The 19326-nt window shown below is 41.2% G+C and overlaps 1 protein-coding gene across 1 annotated transcript in view; it reads right to left on the bottom strand.

Moving 5' to 3' along the window:
- The window catches only part of LOC129711880 (DENN domain-containing protein 1A-like), a 472977-nt gene that overhangs the window by 186927 nt on the left and 266724 nt on the right, over positions 1-19326 (bottom strand).

Below are 19326 nucleotides of genomic sequence, written 5' to 3'. Positions count from 1 at the left end.
TGCAGTGCAAGGTTCATTTTGTCTCAGTTTATCCTTGAAAGCATTCCACAGACAGATTTACACAATATCAAACGGCTCCTTTAAACTGAATGGAAAGAGCTGGATAAAGGAAATTTGTGTGAGTGACACAAGTATTCACAATGGGAACATCCAACATAAGTCAACAAGTTGAATGAGTGAATCCATCACAAGAAAGAGTACAATTACTCCAATATCACAAAGAATATACTTATCAAAAACATACTTCTATACATATTGTACATGAAAGTGCACGCTGGGCCTCAACGGAAGATTTATTTTCTATCATATTCTTTAAACTGAACACCTTCTTCTCCAATCCCCACATAAGATGTGTCAAACATGAAAATACTCTGAAGTATCGTCTATAAACTATTCATGAAACTAGTCTTTCAAAGTGAAAACAGGAGCCGGGGTTTTTATTTGAAGAAACTGGAATCTCAGTACAACGTGCGAGGAAGTGCAGGACTTTCATATGAAGAAAGACTGAATAGAAGATTGATATAGATACTTACAAAATTCTTAAGGGATTGGACAGGCTAAATGCAGGAAGATTGTTCCCGGTGTTGGGGAAGTCCAGAACAAGAGGTCACAGTTCAAGGATAAGGGGAAAATCTTTTAGAACCGAGATGAGAAAAACATTTTTCACACATAGAGTGGTGAATCTCTGGAATTCTCTGCCACAGAAGGTAGTTGAGGCCAGTTCATTGGCTATATTTAAGAGGGAGTTAGATGTGGCCCTTGTGGCTAAAGGGATCAGGGGGTATGGAGAGAAGGCAGGTACAGGATACTGAGTTGGATGATCAGCCATGATCATATTGAATGGCGGTGCAGGCTCGAAGGGCCGAATGGCCTACTCCTGCACCTATTTTCTATGTTTCTATGTTTCTATGAAGTGCTTTATCCAAAGTGCGAATGGAATGTGCTATCTTTTTCCTGGCCTACAATAGTTCTCCCTGCGCTCGTGGCATAATGTATTGTGGGCTAGACCTTGAGGTGGACCAGTTGCTGGGATAACTGCTTCATGTGTGCTGCCTTGTTTCACAATTTAATATGGCATGTGGCTTGCAATCACTTTTCACAAGTGCACATAAATAGTTTTTCTGCCCGAGTTCACTGGGGAGAGGTTATAAAATGTCAATGTTGCTAAATAAATCCAGGCATCATGAGTACACTAACTGAAATGGAAGACCTCCGCTGGTCATCATTGACAGCAAGTGTGTAAAAGTGTGCACGAGGGACAGCTTTATAACATAAATACCAAACTGCCGAGCTATTCTCTTGTTGCGAGTTCGCCTGGATATCAAAGTATTGCGTGCCAAAATATTTCATGTAATATTTCAGATTTTAAACACTGATATTTCCTGTCTAATCTGCAAGTGCTATTGTCTTGGACCTGCAGATATGAAACAGCGGTGGCTACTATACTGGACTAGAGTGTGCCAGAGGCAAGATCAAAAGACTTGTATTTGAATCCCAGTAGTGCAGCTTAAATTTGAGTGAATCAATTCAATAATCCGAAATCAATTGACCCGAAGCGTCACCCATTCCTTCTCCCCAGAGATGCTGCCTGTCTTGCTGAGTGACTCCAGCCTTTTGTGCTATCCGAGGGAAATAGATAGTCAGTGTTTCGGGTCGGGACCTTTCAGCTGGCTGAAAGAGAGGGGAGATAGCCAGTACAAAGAGGTGAGGGGGAGGGTGGAGAAAGAACTGGCAAGCAATAGATAGGGCGGCACGGTGGCACAGTAGAGTTGCTGCTTTACAGCGCAAGAGACCCGAGTTCAATCCTGACCACGGGTGCTGTCTGTACGGAGTTTGTACGTTCTCCCCGTAACCTGCGTGGATTTTCTCCGAGATCTCCGGTTTCCTCCCCCACTCCAAAGGCTTACAGGTTAGTTGGTTAAATGGCTTGGTATAAATGTAAATTGTCCCTAGTGCGTGTATTTCAAATGCGCTCTCATAATTATATCTGGATTAAAGAAGGTGCCAGACGGCCAGTTGCCGGACCTGTAATACAACAAGGATTTACACATTTTACATATCAATTTACTTCAGTAGGTTGCTTCTCACTAAAGTAGTTGGCTCGCCTAAAACAATCATGAACTGGATTTGGATTTTCTCCTTCTGTTGTATCAATAACAGGACAGTTTAGAGTCGTTCTATGCTTAAGCAATTGGTTCTAAACAAATAATAGACTAATGCAGTGTCTTCAAGGATAGATTAAAGAGCACGTGACATCAACAACAGCTGGCCACAGTTCTCTGGGTTGTACACGACTTGTCTGGGTGTGCTGGTTTAATTAGCCCACTGTTTACATATGGACTAACAAAATTAATGAAAGTTACCATTCTTATGGTGCACTTCCGAGAATGCACAGAAACGAAACAAGAAAGGTTTTGCTTTAAAAGTCAATACCGCCTCTTGCTTCAATCAGTCAGGCGACTGACTGACTCATAAACAAGAAGTTATGAGCTGAAGTCTCGGGCCTGCTGGTTACCTGAGCTCTGCTGTCGCAACTGAACAAGATTTGTTAGTTCTCAGTTGGAATGCTATATGGGGCAATGAACCAAAGCAAGGCACTTAGAGATAAAATCTGGTATCTAATTTCCTCCACTTGAACCCTGCTCTTTAAAGCCAGGCACTTGGCGGCCATTTTGTCAGCTGGACGCTCACAAACACTGAATTTGGAGAAGCTCTGGGACAAAATTCAGCATCCAGAAGAATCGGTTCATGCCGAGTCCCAGAAAGCTCACAAAGCAATTCTTCACCCCACAAAGGTAGATTTATTCAAATACTTAATTATTTTGTACTCAGTGACAGAACTGCGCTTCCAAATGAAAAATATCCCAGGAATGTCCTGGTTTATCAAGTGTATATTGAAAAAAAAAACTTTGGAGAAAAGGACACAAAGTGCTGGAGTAGCTCAGTGGGTCCCGCAACATCTCTGGAGACCATGGATGGGCGATGTCTTGGATCGGGACTGTTCTTCAGACTGATTGTATTGTGGGGGGGTGGGGGAGATAGCTGGAAAAAAGAGATGAGGGTAGGACAAAGTCTGGCAAGTGATATGTGTGGATACAGGTAAGACTGATTGGCGGATGGACAAAGGCAGTGAGATAAGGGAAGACGTGTGAAACGTGACGTCAGTGGAAGGAATATACGTAGAAGGGGCCGGGGCGAGGGGATGAGGAAAGGGGTCGAGATTGGAGGAGAAATGGGTGCTCATCCAGGTGGAGCACAAGGGGGGGGGGGGGGGGGGGGGGGGGGGGGGGGGGGGGGGGGGATTTTAATTACTTTGCAGAGTTTAGTAATTAAATCAGAGTTTGCCCTCGTGTAAAACAAAAACAGACTGCCCACAATTTCAATCTGTTTATGTGCTAGTATTAATATCAATGGGATTGCCTTCCTTGGGATGAGACCCTGCCCTAACACAGAACACTCACCAGAAGATGAGGTGTCTAGAAATATATATTATCCATCAGTAATTTGTTTGTCTCTTAGGTTAGAGAATGACAAACAAGTTGATGAATGTTTTTTTTTTGGATAATGAAAAGTGTACAGGCGATTACTGCTTTAAAGGATGAAGCTCCATAGAGTGCGATCTGAGCTATCTGATAGCTGGCGTCATTATGCACAAAAAACACTGTGCTTCTATTGTCATTCCCCATGAAGAGGAAAGTAGCTTGTAAGTTTTTCTGCTGTGTCTGTGGATAATAATCTACAGGTAGCTTTGGATAAAAAATAATGACTGCACACAGCACACCTGTGATCTCTTTCATTTCCAAATGACACTCCATGTTCCTCAGCTGGAAGCAGAAACAAAGAGCCTCCAATGCAAGCACTTAAAGCAATGAGGGAATTCATTTTCTCTTGGTTCCCGTGAAAGTGCGCACCCTCAGGGAAAAAGAATTAAAAATCTGAGAAAATTTAATGAAATAAAAGTAGCACTTTCTTCACAATTCTTCGAAATCATTTCACATTTAGATGTTGCATTAAAAACACACGCGGAATGATTTTCACAGCAGCTAACTTCATGCAATGAACATTTTTCCCATTCAAATTGGATTTTCTGTTAAAGTGATCGTTAAATTCGGTTAAGTTACGAGCGGCACTGTGCTACACCTGGCAGAGCTGCTGCCTCACAGCGCTAGGGACCAGGGTTCAATCTTGACCTCTAGTGCTGCCTGTGAGTTTACATGTTCTCCCTGCGACCGCTTGGGTTTCCTCCCACATCCCAAACACATTGTTGGTCAATTGGCTGCTGCAAATTGTCCCTGGTGTGTAGTGGGTGGGGGGCAAAAGTGGGATAACATAGAATTAGAGCAAATGGATGATCGACAATCAATGTGGACTCGGTGGGCCAAAGGGCCTGTTTCCATGCTGTATCTAAACTACACTAAAGCAGATTACATTAAATTACTCGTAAGTAGAATTTAGTTTAGAAAAAATATAAATGATTACCATTGAATGAAAGGCATTAAAAGCAAGCTATATAACCAACTTCATGGCCAACACACTGATTTAGTTAATGGCTTTAGGAGATAATGCCAAAGATACAACACTAAAGGTTTTATTTTGTACTCCAGTTAAAGTAGCACATAATTTCACATCTGTCGAGCAAAATACGAAGTGCGCAACAGCCAGCGAGTACTTAAAGTACTTAGAAGTGTCACATTATGGTTTCTCGACATGAAGCAGTTTACTCTGGTGCATAAATAAGATTTCATGTATGTGCTTTAGCTGCTATCCACAGGAATGTTCACACATCACTGAGGGAAAGGTCTCATAGTCTAAACCCTTTCCAGATGACATCAAGCGAACATGTTTTTAATTAAGCAGATTCAAGAAAATGACAGCTCGGTGTCAGAAGACCAAAGCCTTGAACACGGCAGGAAGTCTTGAGTTTGCAAACGGCGAGTCTGCTGGAACCATGGTCATTGAACTGTACAGAAACAGGAAGGCCACTCCATCCAGAGAAACCTGGTAATTTTTAATATGCTCAGAAGCCAGAGAGGAACAAAAACTGTCACACAGATTCCATTGAAAATCCGTGACTGCAAAGCTTAATTAACGGAATCACATCTTTGCTTTCAATCTTCAAAATTACTCTGGAAACTCAGGCATAAAAATGAAACTTCCAGCCAAGATGTCAGATAAACTCACTTTAGAGATGATGAATAAACTAGCAGGCATCAGAGACAAATTAAATGAATATTTCATATGCACAGGGGAACCAGAAAGAGTAGCCAAATGTGAGGATGAGAAGAAAAAGAATTGATTATGATGGGCGATACTCTCTGATAGTGTAATGTACAGTCATTCATACGAATCGTGGCACAACATGCACTAAGTAACAAAATAGATCCAGGCAGCTGCAATTAAAAATATTTAAAGAAACAGGAGGTTGAAGTAAAGCAGGATACTTTGGATTTATTAACAGTAGCGCCTCTATCCCCCACCCCCCAGAAGTTTTTAAACTGCACAATCATTAAAGATAAACCTTCCCCCAAAAGAATATCTCTCTACTATTTGCTATTCTGTAAAAAAAATTTACACTTATTTTAAGGCTTATTTTACAAGACTTATTAAAAAAATTATTAAAAGTACACATTGCATTTTTTTATATCGTCAATTATGTAACATTGATTTTAAGAAATAAGAATTTATTTTTCTGTAGGTATTTCAAAAATGTGTGGTATGGAAACATTGAAAAATAGGTGCAGGAGTAAGCCATTCGGCCCTTCGAGCCATGGCTGATCATCTGAAATCAGTACCCCGTTCCTGCTTTTTCCCCATATCCCTTGATTCCTTTTTAGCCCTAAGAGCTAAATCTAACTCTCTCTTGAAAATGAATGCCTTGTAGGGCTTAGATTTATATGCAGATAACAAAATGTAAAAATTTATGACATTGTAATTTGTGACATTTCGACAAGAGTGGTGAGCACGTTACTGAAAAAATCTGCGGAAAAATAAATCATAAATCATTGTTTAGGAAAGCGGAGTTTAATTAACGATAGTCAGCAAAGACTTGTTAGGAGAAGGTCATGTCTGACCAACTTGATTGAATTTTTGGAAGAGGCAAAAGGTGGATTGATTAGAGCAGCACGTTTTAGAAGTGTACATGGATTTTAGCATTTGAAGTCCAAAAAAGTAAAAGCCCAAGGGAAAGCAATAAAGTTGGCTCGGAGGCAGAAAATAAAGGGTAATGGTTGACAAGGGGTTTAGTGACCCAAAGGCTTTCTGCAGTGCCTAAATGGAATGTTTTTTATTTTTGTCTTAGGCAGGAAATATTATTGTCAAGTCTAATACCAAGAGTAGTAGATAGAAAGGAGAACAGTTTTTTGAAGATAACAAGGAAATGATCAAGTGGGTATAAAAGAGGCAAATGAAATTCAATCCAGGGTAATGTCAGTAATGTATCTGGAGATAGAACACTACAGGGAAATGTAGTGGAATTCTTGAAGGTAGCAACAGAGATACACATGATTGATAAGAAAGGATCAAAGACAAGTGTATTTATTGGTCAAAACATAGTCACAAGGCAGACACAAAATGCTGGAGTAATTCAGTAGGACAGGCAGCATCTCTGGAGAGAAAGAATGGGTGACGTTTCGGGTCGAGACCCTTCTTCAGACCTTTCAGACCCGAAACATCACCCATTCCATCTCTCCAGGGATGCTGCCCGTCCTGCTGAGTTACTCCAGCACTTTGTGTCTGTTTTTGGTTTAAACCAGCATCTGCAGCTCCTTCCTACACAGAGTCACAAGGCATGGAAATCATGATAGAAGTGTGTTAAAGTTTTACTTTATAGGCCTGTTCTTCAAAGATGGAAATTAAAACTCAAAAGTCAATTTCAGAAAGCAGCACACTCCACACAACCGCAATGGCATTTTGGCAAAGAGGAATTTCTGAGTCTTTCCTGGGTGTTTGAAAAGCAGCTGTTTTTTAGATTTTGGGAAGAAATTTACAATGCATATGATAGGATGAGAAAAGTTGCAGAAAATGGTGCCAGTGTTGATCAAAACGAATTATAGGGAGAAATTAACAAAACTGGAATCGTTTCCGATGGAATAATGAAAGTTGTGGGTAGAGGGATATTAGAGTTGAAGTGTGAGACAAGACTTTTCCATTTGAGGTTTAATCGGTATAAAACGCAGAGAGTGGTCGGTGTGGAATGCGAGTGGAACGAGAAACAGGCATATGGATGAGAAGGGAATTATGGTATGAGTGCAGAGAAAGGGGAAAAAAAATTTGCCTTTGTAGGGCCTCTCTCAACTGCCAAGTAGAGTGGAGTTGACTGCCACTAGCACAAGTACTGTGAGGTACCTACATAATGAAAATAGTACTTGCAATTGTATCACAGCACACACTCAGGCAGCGCACACAAAACATAAATTGTACATAAACTACGCATATATTTTATGACAGTGAATAGAAAAAATCTGGGGGAAAAAACCATAAGTGCACACTTAGAAAACAGGTTGTTAATAGTGCAAGAGATCACCAAGGAGGTCATCAAACTCAACAAAAGCTTTTCTTTGTACCTCGGTACACGTGGCAATAAACTAAACTCAACTTAACTGAGAAACAGTGGTGAAATGATTTGAGGCGAACTGATAGTGTCCCCCAGATAATGGGCTCAGTCAGAGGTTCGCTTCCTTAGATAATAATGGAGCAGATTTATTTGCTGCATGCGTGTGTACAGGAACATGAAAAATGGGATAAGCCTAAAAAATGTTCTATGTCTTGCATGGACATGATGGGCTGAATGGTCTCCTGGTGTGTCATAAATATTTATGATTCTATGTATTCCCACAAAAAGGCATTTCCTCTTGATGAGTGTACAATTGACCAGTCCAGTAACGTGGTGTACGCGTTATTGGATTGACATTCAGTAAGTATTCTGATCCAGAGACACAAGATTGAGTCTCAACATGGCATTTGAGAAATTCACAGTGCCCGGTAATTAAATATTTTATTAAACTGCCGGTCTCTATCATAGTAGGCATGAAACTGAACTGGTTCACTCATGTCTGGTCCTTGGAAAGCTCCCAAAAGTTCTCAGATCGGCATGGGACCTGAAGGCCTTGGCGGACGGAAGCAGAGAGGCGGTGCTGGAGGGCACTGATGGCATAGCTGCGAGGGTTGTTGGTCGTGGTGTTGGCGGAGGCCCTACTGCAGGCGGGTGAGTGAGTGGATCGAGTGCGGAACGGCGGTGGAAGGAGTGACAGCATCGCACTGGGCCATATCGGCCCCTACTTCAACAATCCAGTGCTGCCCGGATACTGGGTCTTAGAGTGAGGATCTATCTCATGGGGCAAAAATCGGACATTTCAAAGACTTGCAAGTTATAAGATGGCGCCAGAACGTGGTGGCATTCTAGAGGACCTCTTGTACTCATGTGTGGGGTGGAAGATTGCAACCTTCACGTGGTCCGCCCTGTTTCGATTAATGCAATCAACTCGACGTGCACAAACGGAAGATCAAATAGAACAAGGTTACAAACGGAAAACTCAGCGGGTGCATCAACTTTCGGGCCGAAACCCAGAACAAGTTGTCCAACAACTTTAGGCTGTGCACGCCACACGAAAGAAGAAGAAGTACTCATGTGTGGTATGATTTGACTAGATAGCATGCACAACAAGTGATTCAATGTATCTCTGCATACGTGACAATTATAAACTAAAACTAATTTCCTTGAGGGAAGGAAATCAGCCATCTTTACCTGATTTGGACAGTATGTACTGCAGACCCTATCAATATGGCTGATTCTTGCACCAGGGCCTTTGTGGATGAATATAAAAATGCCCGCAGTGCAAGAGGTATCCACCTTCTTTGAATGCATACTTTAAAAAAAAACTTTAGACTTTCGAGATACAGTGTGGTAACAGGCCCTTCAGCCCACTGAGTCTGCACCGACCGGAGATCACCCCTTACTCCAGCATCATCCTACATACCAGAGACAATTTACAATTTACTGGGGCAACACAGTGCCTTACACGCTTACAGCATCAGAGACACAGGTTCAATCCTGGCTATGGGTGCTTGTCTGCACGGACTTTGTACATTCTCCCCGTGGCCTGCGTGGGTTTTTTTCCGAGAATGTAAAAATTGTAATGTAGGATAGTGTTAATATGCAGGGATCTCTGGTGGGCCAAGGGGCCTGTTTCCACGCTGTATCTCTAAACTAAACTAAAGAAAACTAAAATAAAGAAGCCAATTAACCTACAAACCTATACGTCTTTGCAGTGTGGAACTCGTAGTCAGGATCGAACCTGTGTCTCTTGCGCTGTAAGGCAGAAACGCTACATAGGGCAACCCTTTGTGCCACTGTGCCGCCCGCACTGGTTGTAATGAATCTTGATGTGTTCTTGCATTCTGAAATCACTCACTAAAAGTCTTACACAACTCCTGATTCTCATGTAAAGTAAATTATTTGAGTAAATAATCAACATACTCTTTTTTGGCACAAGTTGAATGTCAACACAGACCCCAAGAAAATCCCTTGCACCTCTTCAAATAGGTTTAACACAACATTCAAATGATGGCGCCTCCTGATAATTTAGTTTTGCACTAAGCTGTCAACCTACATTATGTGCTCTAGTCAAGACAAATGCCACACGAGCCCAGTTGAAGCGGTTTATCATAAAATAGAATTCTTGACTTTGGATGCACTGTAAATTGCTGGAGCGAGTGTTCCTTTTGTTTTACAGTCCACCCACATGGCCAAGAAAGCACACCAGCACATCTTTTTTCCTCATAAGGCTAAGGAAATTTGGCATGCCTCCAAAGACACTTACCAATTTCTACAAGATGCCCAATGGAAAGAATCCATTGTGGGTACACCACAGCTTGGTTTGTAGCTGCTCTGCCCAACTCCACAGGAAATTGCAGTGAGATGTGAATGTAGCCCAGTCCATCACACAGACCAGCCACCCTCACCATTGACTCCACCTACACTTCATACCGCCTAGGGAAAGCAGCATTAACACTGGCAACCACGACACTCTCTCTTCTTTCCTCTCTGGTCAGCAGAAGGTACAAAAGGTTGAAAAACGTACCCTCAAATCCAAGAACAACTTCTTCCCCGTTGTTACCAGACTCCTGAACTGACCTTTAATATGATCAGTGTCTGAAGAAGGGTCTTGACCCGAAACATCGCCTATTTCCTTCGCTCCATAGGTGCTGCCTCACCAGCTCAGTTTCTCCAGCATTTTTGTCTACCTTTGATTTTCCAGCATCTGCAGTTCCTTCTTAAACATTTAATATGATAAGGATAAATTCCTGATTTTCGATCTATCGTGGTATGACCCTTGTACTTTTATAACTTCACATTCTCAGGGCTGTAATACTATATTCTGCATTGTGTTGGTTCCCTTTTTCACTGCCTGATGGACTCATGTAAAGTATGGTTTGTCTGGATAGCATAATAATTGTTTTCCACTCTATATTGGTACACCGTGATAATACTAAACCAATTTATAAAGGCCACCAAGTTTCCTAGGCAGGGCAAGATAGAATGGTTGATGTAAAGGGTATCCATATTGAGATGGAAATTAGAAATTTGAACAGGTGTGCAGTTTGGTGAGTAGTGAAATGAGGCAAACCTGGATTTTATCTGTTGTTTTAACAATGGGGTCATGAAGCAATGTGAACATTCTGTGATTGGGTCAATAATTGGCATTTTGATTTCTTATTTTAATCTAAATGATTGATTTGAAATGGGCAATAAGTCTATTCAATGATTTCAACGGGGTCCCAATAGTTCCAAACTTTCCAGTGGTTTAATTGAAGATTATATAAATAAGCATTTTAGAATGGAACCGATTATCCCTTGCACATCTCGTCTGTGCTGGATTTACTCAACTATGTTCTGAACATTCGATGATGAGAACATCCTAAACACAAAGGTACACGTGCTTCACTCTGCAATCAACAACACTGCTATTTCAGAGTCGACGAAACTCCACGACTTGCGTTGAAATTGTTAAGTACAATGCTAGAAGAGCTTTAGAATTTACAGTTCCCTTGACATTATTTACGGCCAACCAAAACAGAGACTAGTCAACAAACTCAACAGTGGAGCCAAGTCAGTAAATCTAGTAATCGGACTGCACATTGCTCAATTAAACTGCATTTTCAGTACCAGCTATTCCTGGTCATAAAGAGACATTCACAAGTTGCTAAAACCCACAAAGGACTGAGTTAAAAATAAATAATAAGTGACCTTTAATATTTTCCAGTGTAAGAAGCTGGTATGATTCAGTAATGTCATTTAGATAAAGGTCATCAACCATATCAGAAAAGTTAACCTAACATAATACTTTGTTTGTGAGCATGGAATACAAGTAATAGACAATTATAACATTAAGATCGAGAACATAATTCTTTGCACAGAAAGTAATGTTCGCTCCAATGATATGATAACGATATATTAGTTTGGCAACTCAAACGCCTAGGAGTGAAGATTACACAGAGTGGAAGACACTACCGTATCCATCACAGGCACTGATCTCCCCACCATCAGAGATGCTGCTTCAATAAGGCAGTCACTATCATCTAAGACCCACACCACCCTGGCCCACCCTAATTTCACTGCTACCATCTGAAAACATAGAAACATAGAAAATAGGTGCAGGAGTAGGCCATTCGGCCCTTTCAAGCCAGCACCACCATTCAATATGATCATGGCTGATCATCCAAAATCAGCACCCCGTTCCTGCTTTCTCCCCATATCCCTTAATTCCATTAGCCCTAAGAGCTAAATCGATCTCTCACTTGAAAACATCCAGTGAATTGGCCTGCACTGCCTTCTGTGGAATTTCACAGATTCACAACTCTCTGCGTGAAAAAGTATTTCCTCATCTCAGTCATAAATGGCTTACCCCTTATTCTTAAACTGTGACCCACGGTTCTGGACTCCTCCGACGTCGGGAACAGTTTTCCTGTATCTAGCCTGTCCAATCCCTTAATAAGATCCCCTCTCATCCTTTTAAATTCCAGTGAATATAAGCCCAGTTGACCGATTCTTTCATCAAACAGTGTCCTCCATAATGTTTGGGACAAAGACCCATCATTTATTTATTTGCCTCTGTACTCCACAATTTGAGATTTGTAATAGAACAAAATCAAATGTGGTTAAAGTGCACATTGTCAGATTTTATTAAAGGTCATTTTTATATATTTTGGTTTCACCATGTAGAAATTACAGCTGTGTTTATACATAGTCCCCCCATTTCTGGGCACCCCGGATTGCCTCCTTAATGCAAGTATAAGAGAGCTCTCAGCACCTAGTCTTTCCTCCAGTCTTTCCATCACATTTGAAAACTTTTATTGCTGTTTATCAGCATGAGGACCAAGGTTGTGCCAATGAAAGTCAAATAAGTCATTATGAGACTGAGCAACAAGAATAAAACTGTTAGAGACATCAGCCAAACCTTAGGCTTACCAAAATCAACTGTTTGGAACATCATTAAGAAGAAAGAGAGCACTGGTGAGCTTAATAATCACAAAGGAACTGGCAGGCCAAGGAAGACCTCCATAGCTGATGACAGAAGAATTCTCTCTACAATAAAGAAAAATCCCCAAACACCTGACCAACAGATCAGAAACACTATTCAGGAGTCAGGTGTGGATTTGTCAATGACCACTGCCTGCAGAAGACTTAATGAAAAGAAATAGAGGCTACACTGCAAGGTGCAAACCACTGGTTAGCCGCAAATATAGGATGGCCAGGTTACAGTTTGCCAAGAAGTACTTAAAAGAGCAACCACAGTTCTGGAAAAAGGTCTTGTGGACAGATGAGATGAAGATTAATTTATATCAGAGTGATGGCAAGAGCAAAGTATGAGAAGAGAGAAGGAATTGCCCAAGATTCAAAGCATACCACCTCATCTGTGAAACATGGTGGTGGGGGTGTTATGGCCTGGGCATGTATGGCTGCTGAAGGTACTGGCTCACTTATCTTCACTGATATTACAACTGCTGATGATAGTAGCATAATGAATTTTTGAAGTGTATAGGCACATTCTATCTGCTCAAGTTGAAACAAATGTCTACATCAAGACAATGATCCCAACTATACTGCCAAAGCAACAAAGGAGTTTTTCAAAGCTAAAAAATTGTCATTTCTTGAGTGGCTGTCAATCACCCAATCTGAACCCAATTGAGCATGACATTTTATATGCTGAAGAGAAAACTGAAGGGGACTAGCCCCCAAAGCAGGCATAAGCTAAAGATGGCTGTAATACAGGCCTGGCAGAGCACCACCCGAGAAGACACCCAGCAACTGGTGATGTCCATGAATCGCAGACTTCAAGCATTCATTGCATGCAAAGGAAATGCAACAAAATACTAAACATGCCTTCTTTCACTTACATGGCATTGCTATGTCCCAAACATTATGGTGCCCTGAAATCCGGGGTCTATGTTTAAACACTGCTGTAATTTCTACATGGTGAAACCAAAATGTATAAATTATTAAAATCTGACAATGTGCACTTTAACCACATGCGATTTTTTTTCTATTACAAATCTCAAATTGTGGAGCACAGAGGCAAATAAATAAATGATGGGTCTTTGTCCCAAACATTATGGAGGGCACTGTATATTAAACTGGTGAACCAGCGCTGCACTCCCTCGATAGCAAGATTGAGGAAAGAAGGTGCAGAAGCTTAAAAACTGTGACCAACAGGTTCAAGAATGGCTTCTTGCTGGCAACCATCAATAGGCAACCATCAGGCTCTCGAACACTACACAACACCAACTTCAACAACTATGAACTTCCTTGGACTGTTGGTCTTTGATTGCACGACGAATTTTGTTCAGTATTGTGGTTATTAATCTATTGAAGTTTTTTTCATTATTTTATTTCTTGGTGTGTGTTGCGTTCATGGGTCAGTTCTGCTGCTGCACGGAAGAATTTCATTGTTCCATTGTCGGTATATATGACAACTAAACACTCTTTACTCTTGACTCTTGCAAATATCCGTGATCACCTTAATTACCTGCAATTGGTTTGAGATTTTTTGAACTATGGCCAGCATTAAAAGTACAACCAATGATGTCTGGTCCATTCTATGAATGAAAAAGCACTTGCATTTATATGGCACCTGGGACTGAGGCAATAGGAATGTTCACTTAATAAATTATAAGGCAAGGAGCAGAAATTCAACCCATTTTGTCAGCATTCCTGTCTGCCTTTGCTAAATATGTGTAATTCAATAAACACCAGTTCTAATTCCCTACTTACTGCATGGCACCCGGAAGAACTGCCTGTAATTACACTTAATTACAACATAAATATTTAGCACTGTGCATTTCCACCTCATTATCTAATTAATTCACAACTTTTATTTGGAATTTACCCCACACAACACAAACTAAGAGTGGTGAAATCTGCTTACGAACACTATCGATAAAACAAGTAAGGGTGACTTACTAACTTCCATCCGCATATCATTTGCCTCAAGGGAAGGAGGATCATGAACGGGCGAGTAGGCACATAAAGCCTCAAGTCAGAAGCACTGCATAATGGGGTCAGAATCAGTTCCAACAAAGTACATATTTTGGAAAGATCTAAAATCCATGTAAACGATTGAGAAAGATACTGATACGTTTCGAGTTTAGAGATATTTAATGAACAGTGATCGTGAATGGCAATCCAAGGAATTGCTGTGTGTCACTATAACAGAGCTGCATCATGAGGGGTCGCAATCTTGGTGCATTGGAAAAGCCTGCGAGATCCTGAGAGCCAGGCCGTCTGGAGCTATGCTCCTGGCAAGGTCACCCACAGCGGGCAGGTCGAGGGAGAGGTTCCTATCAATAACAGCCCACGAAGAAGTCCTCAACAGTGGAACAGGAGGAGGATGGGGCTGGCCTGCGGTTGGAGCACCACAGTGGCTGAGATGGGGGGGAAGAAGGCTGCAGCAGGGAAAGGCTTCCAACTGTGGTGGAGTCATTGCCGTTGGACCCAGGTCTATATCTGTTATTGACCTTGTGGTGGCTATTTGTGTACCAGTCTCACCACATTGAAAGATGTCCTACGAAGAGGTCCATCAGGAGGAACACACCAAGTCTGCTGCACCAGGATCTGCTACAGCCATCTCATGACCCACAGAAAGGACCCACCAGGAGGACAATCAGACTCAACTTTGAGTGATCGATAATTATGACAAATCGAAGTCTGAAAACATAAAATGTAGCTCCAAGGGAAATTGGAGATATGCTGTTTGTCACATCTAGCAATGTCACGCCCACATCCCCTTCTTAGTGAAATCTGGAAGTTTTCCAGCATTACCAAATTTGTACCTAGATTGCACTGAATGTGGCTTGAACTTTGAAACATTGAATGGACATGACACGATCAAAACAATTTAATACCTTTCTCGCATATTAAATATTCATGCAGGTCAAAGTTTTGTTATTAGTTGGGATCTACACAAATTCGACACTTAATGACATGTAACAAGACTAAAAACTGCTGGAGGAACTCAGCAGGTCAGGCAGTATCTGTGGAGGGAAATGGACAGATTACTTTTTTGGATCGGGACCATTCTTCAGATTGAAATCAAAAGAAAACTGTGCTTAATCAGTTATTAAGCACCTAAAATATTCTCTCATTTAAATTAGCACATTTCATTTTTTACACAAATATTTGTACAGGTAGAATCTTAATTAAGGCCACAATGTCACGCAAAGAGAGTATTCCCTGGGATGTTTCTGAAAGTCAGTTCTCTAAAGGTCACTCTTTGAGCTTTCATTCTATACACTGGTGGGTGGTAAAAATATAAATTCACATTTGAACAGATTACCTTATTAAATAAATCTAATTAACAACAGTAACAAGGCTTTGGGCTTAAGGGTAAAATCTGCTCTGTTAGTTTAAAAAAACTGCAAAAATGCAATTTTGTTTATGCAAAAACAGTAAAGCAGCTGTGGCTTATTTTTAGAAAATATATAGGTGATAAAATTGCAGCTAAATTAATTTATTCAGACAAACATAGTCTGTGCCATATAAATTCCAAATGGGGTCACGTCAGACTTCATAAATCAGTCAATGTGTTTGTTAATCCGGAATAAGTGCATTCTTGGTAATTACCAGTCCTATGGCCAGCTAGTCTAACAAGAACATTGACAAGTCATTCATTAGTCATATCCTTAAAAACAAACTTAAATCAACTCCACCGACATAATTTATTTTTGAGGAGGTGAGGGTTGGGGTGGGGCGGGGGGGACATTTTGCTTTGTCATTCCCCACCTGGGATCTCAGCAGCACATTAAATGGGCTTCTCCTTAGAATCCCTTTGTCAGAAAGTCATGAATGCATAATCTATGGTCCCAAAGCGAAAGCTCGCGCCATTTGTACCAGTGTCCCTACCACCACGCACCTGAAAGAAAACTGGCAGCCACAAACCTTATGTGTTAATTACACATATGAAGCCTATTATGCAAAGAAAGGGCACCTGCTGGCAGTGAAAATGAATAGAACCTGCCCTTCCTGTGCAGTGAGTAAATTGAAGGCTCATTTCAACAGGAGATAATGGTTTTCAGATTACATTCCCTATAATCCTGAGACGGCTGGCTATTTAACATTTAAATCATCCACAGGGAACAGTCTCCTTCCATTTAAATGTTTCAAGCCCCTATCATTCACTTCACTTAAAACTCTTGTTATCCCTGCTGGCAACTGATTTAATTACTTTTTGGATGTTGCCAGAGTAAACACAAGGCTATATACCATGTTATTATAGTGCAAGCCACGGCTCACTGGTTAGCACCCTTGCTTGAGTCGGAAGGTTGCAGGATCAAGACCCATTTTAGAGACCCCGAGCACAAAACCAAGACAAACACTAACACTTCAAGGCTGCACTGAGCGAGTGCGGCCCTGCCAGAAATACAGGCTTTCAGATTCAACTGGATTGAGGCCCCATCTGTTCCCATGCATTCATATTCTAAAGAGATGCAGAAAACGACCTCAGTTTCCAATTCTTTATCTGATTCTGGGCTTTCGATCGTCTTTATTTTAATCCTACTTATATTCCATCCCTGAACTTTATTCCAATGCACCGATGAAAGCCCAGAGCTAGAAAATGGCATCTACCATTTAATCCTCCCTTTCCTTCGTACAGTCCATTTCCCATCCCACAATTTCCTTTTCCCAACCAATGGTGATCAGCAGGTAGACACAAAAATCTGGAGTAACTCAGCGGGTCATATAGCTTCTCTGGAGAGAAGGAATAGGTGATGTTTTGGGTTGAGACCCTTCTTCAGATCTTCCTTCCTACACAATGGTGATTAGGAATTAATAGCTCAAACACTTCAAAGCCTACATTAACCGTGATCATATTTCCTCCGAATATACTTCACACATGGATTCAGTAACATTCTCTGAACTACTCTGTTCATTGGTTCAGCCAAAGCCACCTTCCAAAACTGTGTTTAAAATTATCCTTTTTCTTCATCCTATTCAAAATGGCCCCAGATGCTTTCTTTCCAATTGCCTGCACTTCCGTTCTCATGTCTTATGTCCATCCCTGCACCTGTACATTCATTAGGTGATCCATTGCTACATTTGCCATCTCCATTAGAATGGGCCCTCACTTATTTTCACATTTGAACACTGCCTCCTACCGTAAAGTTATATTTGTTTCCCCCAAAGATCTAATTTTGCTCCCTACCAACCCTACTTTCAATATATATCCAGCACCTCAGAAACATCATCTGAAATCATTGCATTATTTTCACATGAACTCAGCTTTTTCTCAGCACAACTTCCCCTTGCGTCCCCCCCCCCATCCAAGTCATACTGTTGAACAGCCAGCAGCCCACCACATCCATGCTGGCCATCATGCCCATCTATACTGGTGCCAGTTGCCCATGGATATAGAATAGACAGACATGAAAGTTGCCATGCAATTTCATCATGGGATAATAAGACTCCATTTACACTTCATGCTGCCTCAGCAAGGCCAGCAGCATAATCAAGGACAAGTCTCACCCCGGACATTCCCTCTTCTCTCCTCTCCCATCAGGAAAGAGGCACAGAAGTGTGAAAACGCATACTTCCAGATTCAGGGACAGTTTCTTCCCAGTTGTCATAAGGCAACTAAACCATCCTATCAACAATTAGAGAGCGGTCCTTTAATCAAACTTCACTGGACTTTATCTTGCACTAAACATTATTCCCTTTATCCTGTATCTGTACACTGTGGATGGCTCGATTGTAATCAGGTTTAGTCTTCCCACTGATTGAATAGCACACTACATAACACTTTTCACTGGACCTCGGTACATGTGACAATAAACTCAACTAAAACTAAAAAGTATGACATTGGAACAAAATTAGGCAATTCGATCATGGCTGATGTATTTTTCCCTCTCAAACCCATCTCTTACCTTCTCCCCATGATCAATAATGATCAAGTATCCCAACATCACTGTGAAAGATATTTTTACAAATCAACAAAGAGACAACCACAAACTTGTGATAAAGAAATTACTTGGCACTACAGGTGGTTGAGTGGGAAACCCCATTTGCTTGTATCCTCCCATCAAAATCATACACCATCCCTGTCTTAGACATTCCTTGAGCATCCCTGGATCTAAATGCGGTAACTCCTGTCCAACAGCACAGGAGAATACCTTTTCCAGGCAGCCTGCAGCAGTTTCATTCTAGTTAATTAGGTACTGATAATATATGCTGGTCTTGCCACATCCCATAAAAAGAGAGATGAATGCAAACTGCAAATGCTGGTTTACAAAAAAAAAACACAAAGTACTGGAGTAATTCAGTGGGTCAGGCAGCATGTCAAGGACATAGATTGGCGACGTTTTGGGTTGTGATTCCTCTTCCGACTTCTTCTTCTTCTTTCAAGTCCATCTTGTTGCAAATGATGACCTCGATGTCATCGTCCGTCCTGAAAAGGACGCAAGTTTCCGGCGACCATCAGTGGGAGCCATCACTTGTCGCAATGGATGATGGTGGTAGCAGAATTAGCTCAGGATACTTTCAGTTTCCGGTCCCGCGACGTGGATGGTTCTGCTTCAGATGGATAGTAATAACATTGATCTGAAGAAAGGTCCCAACCCGAAATGTCACGTACCCATATCCTCCAGTGATGCTGCTGGACCCGCTGTGTTACTTCAACAATGAATAAAAAACATTGAAATGAGGAAGAATTTTTTAAAATCGGTTTATGTTTGATCACTGTAAAAAAAATATGGAGTCAGATAAAATCAGAAGAAATGCTTCCAGTAGATGTATTCGGCAAATAACAGGAGGAACTGGTGTGTAATCAAGGAGAAGCA

This window comes from Leucoraja erinacea, chromosome 31, assembly GCF_028641065.1.
Source record: "Leucoraja erinacea ecotype New England chromosome 31, Leri_hhj_1, whole genome shotgun sequence".
Taxonomy (NCBI): Eukaryota; Metazoa; Chordata; class Chondrichthyes; order Rajiformes; family Rajidae; genus Leucoraja; species Leucoraja erinaceus.
This window is presented reverse-complemented; position numbering and strand designations above follow the sequence as displayed.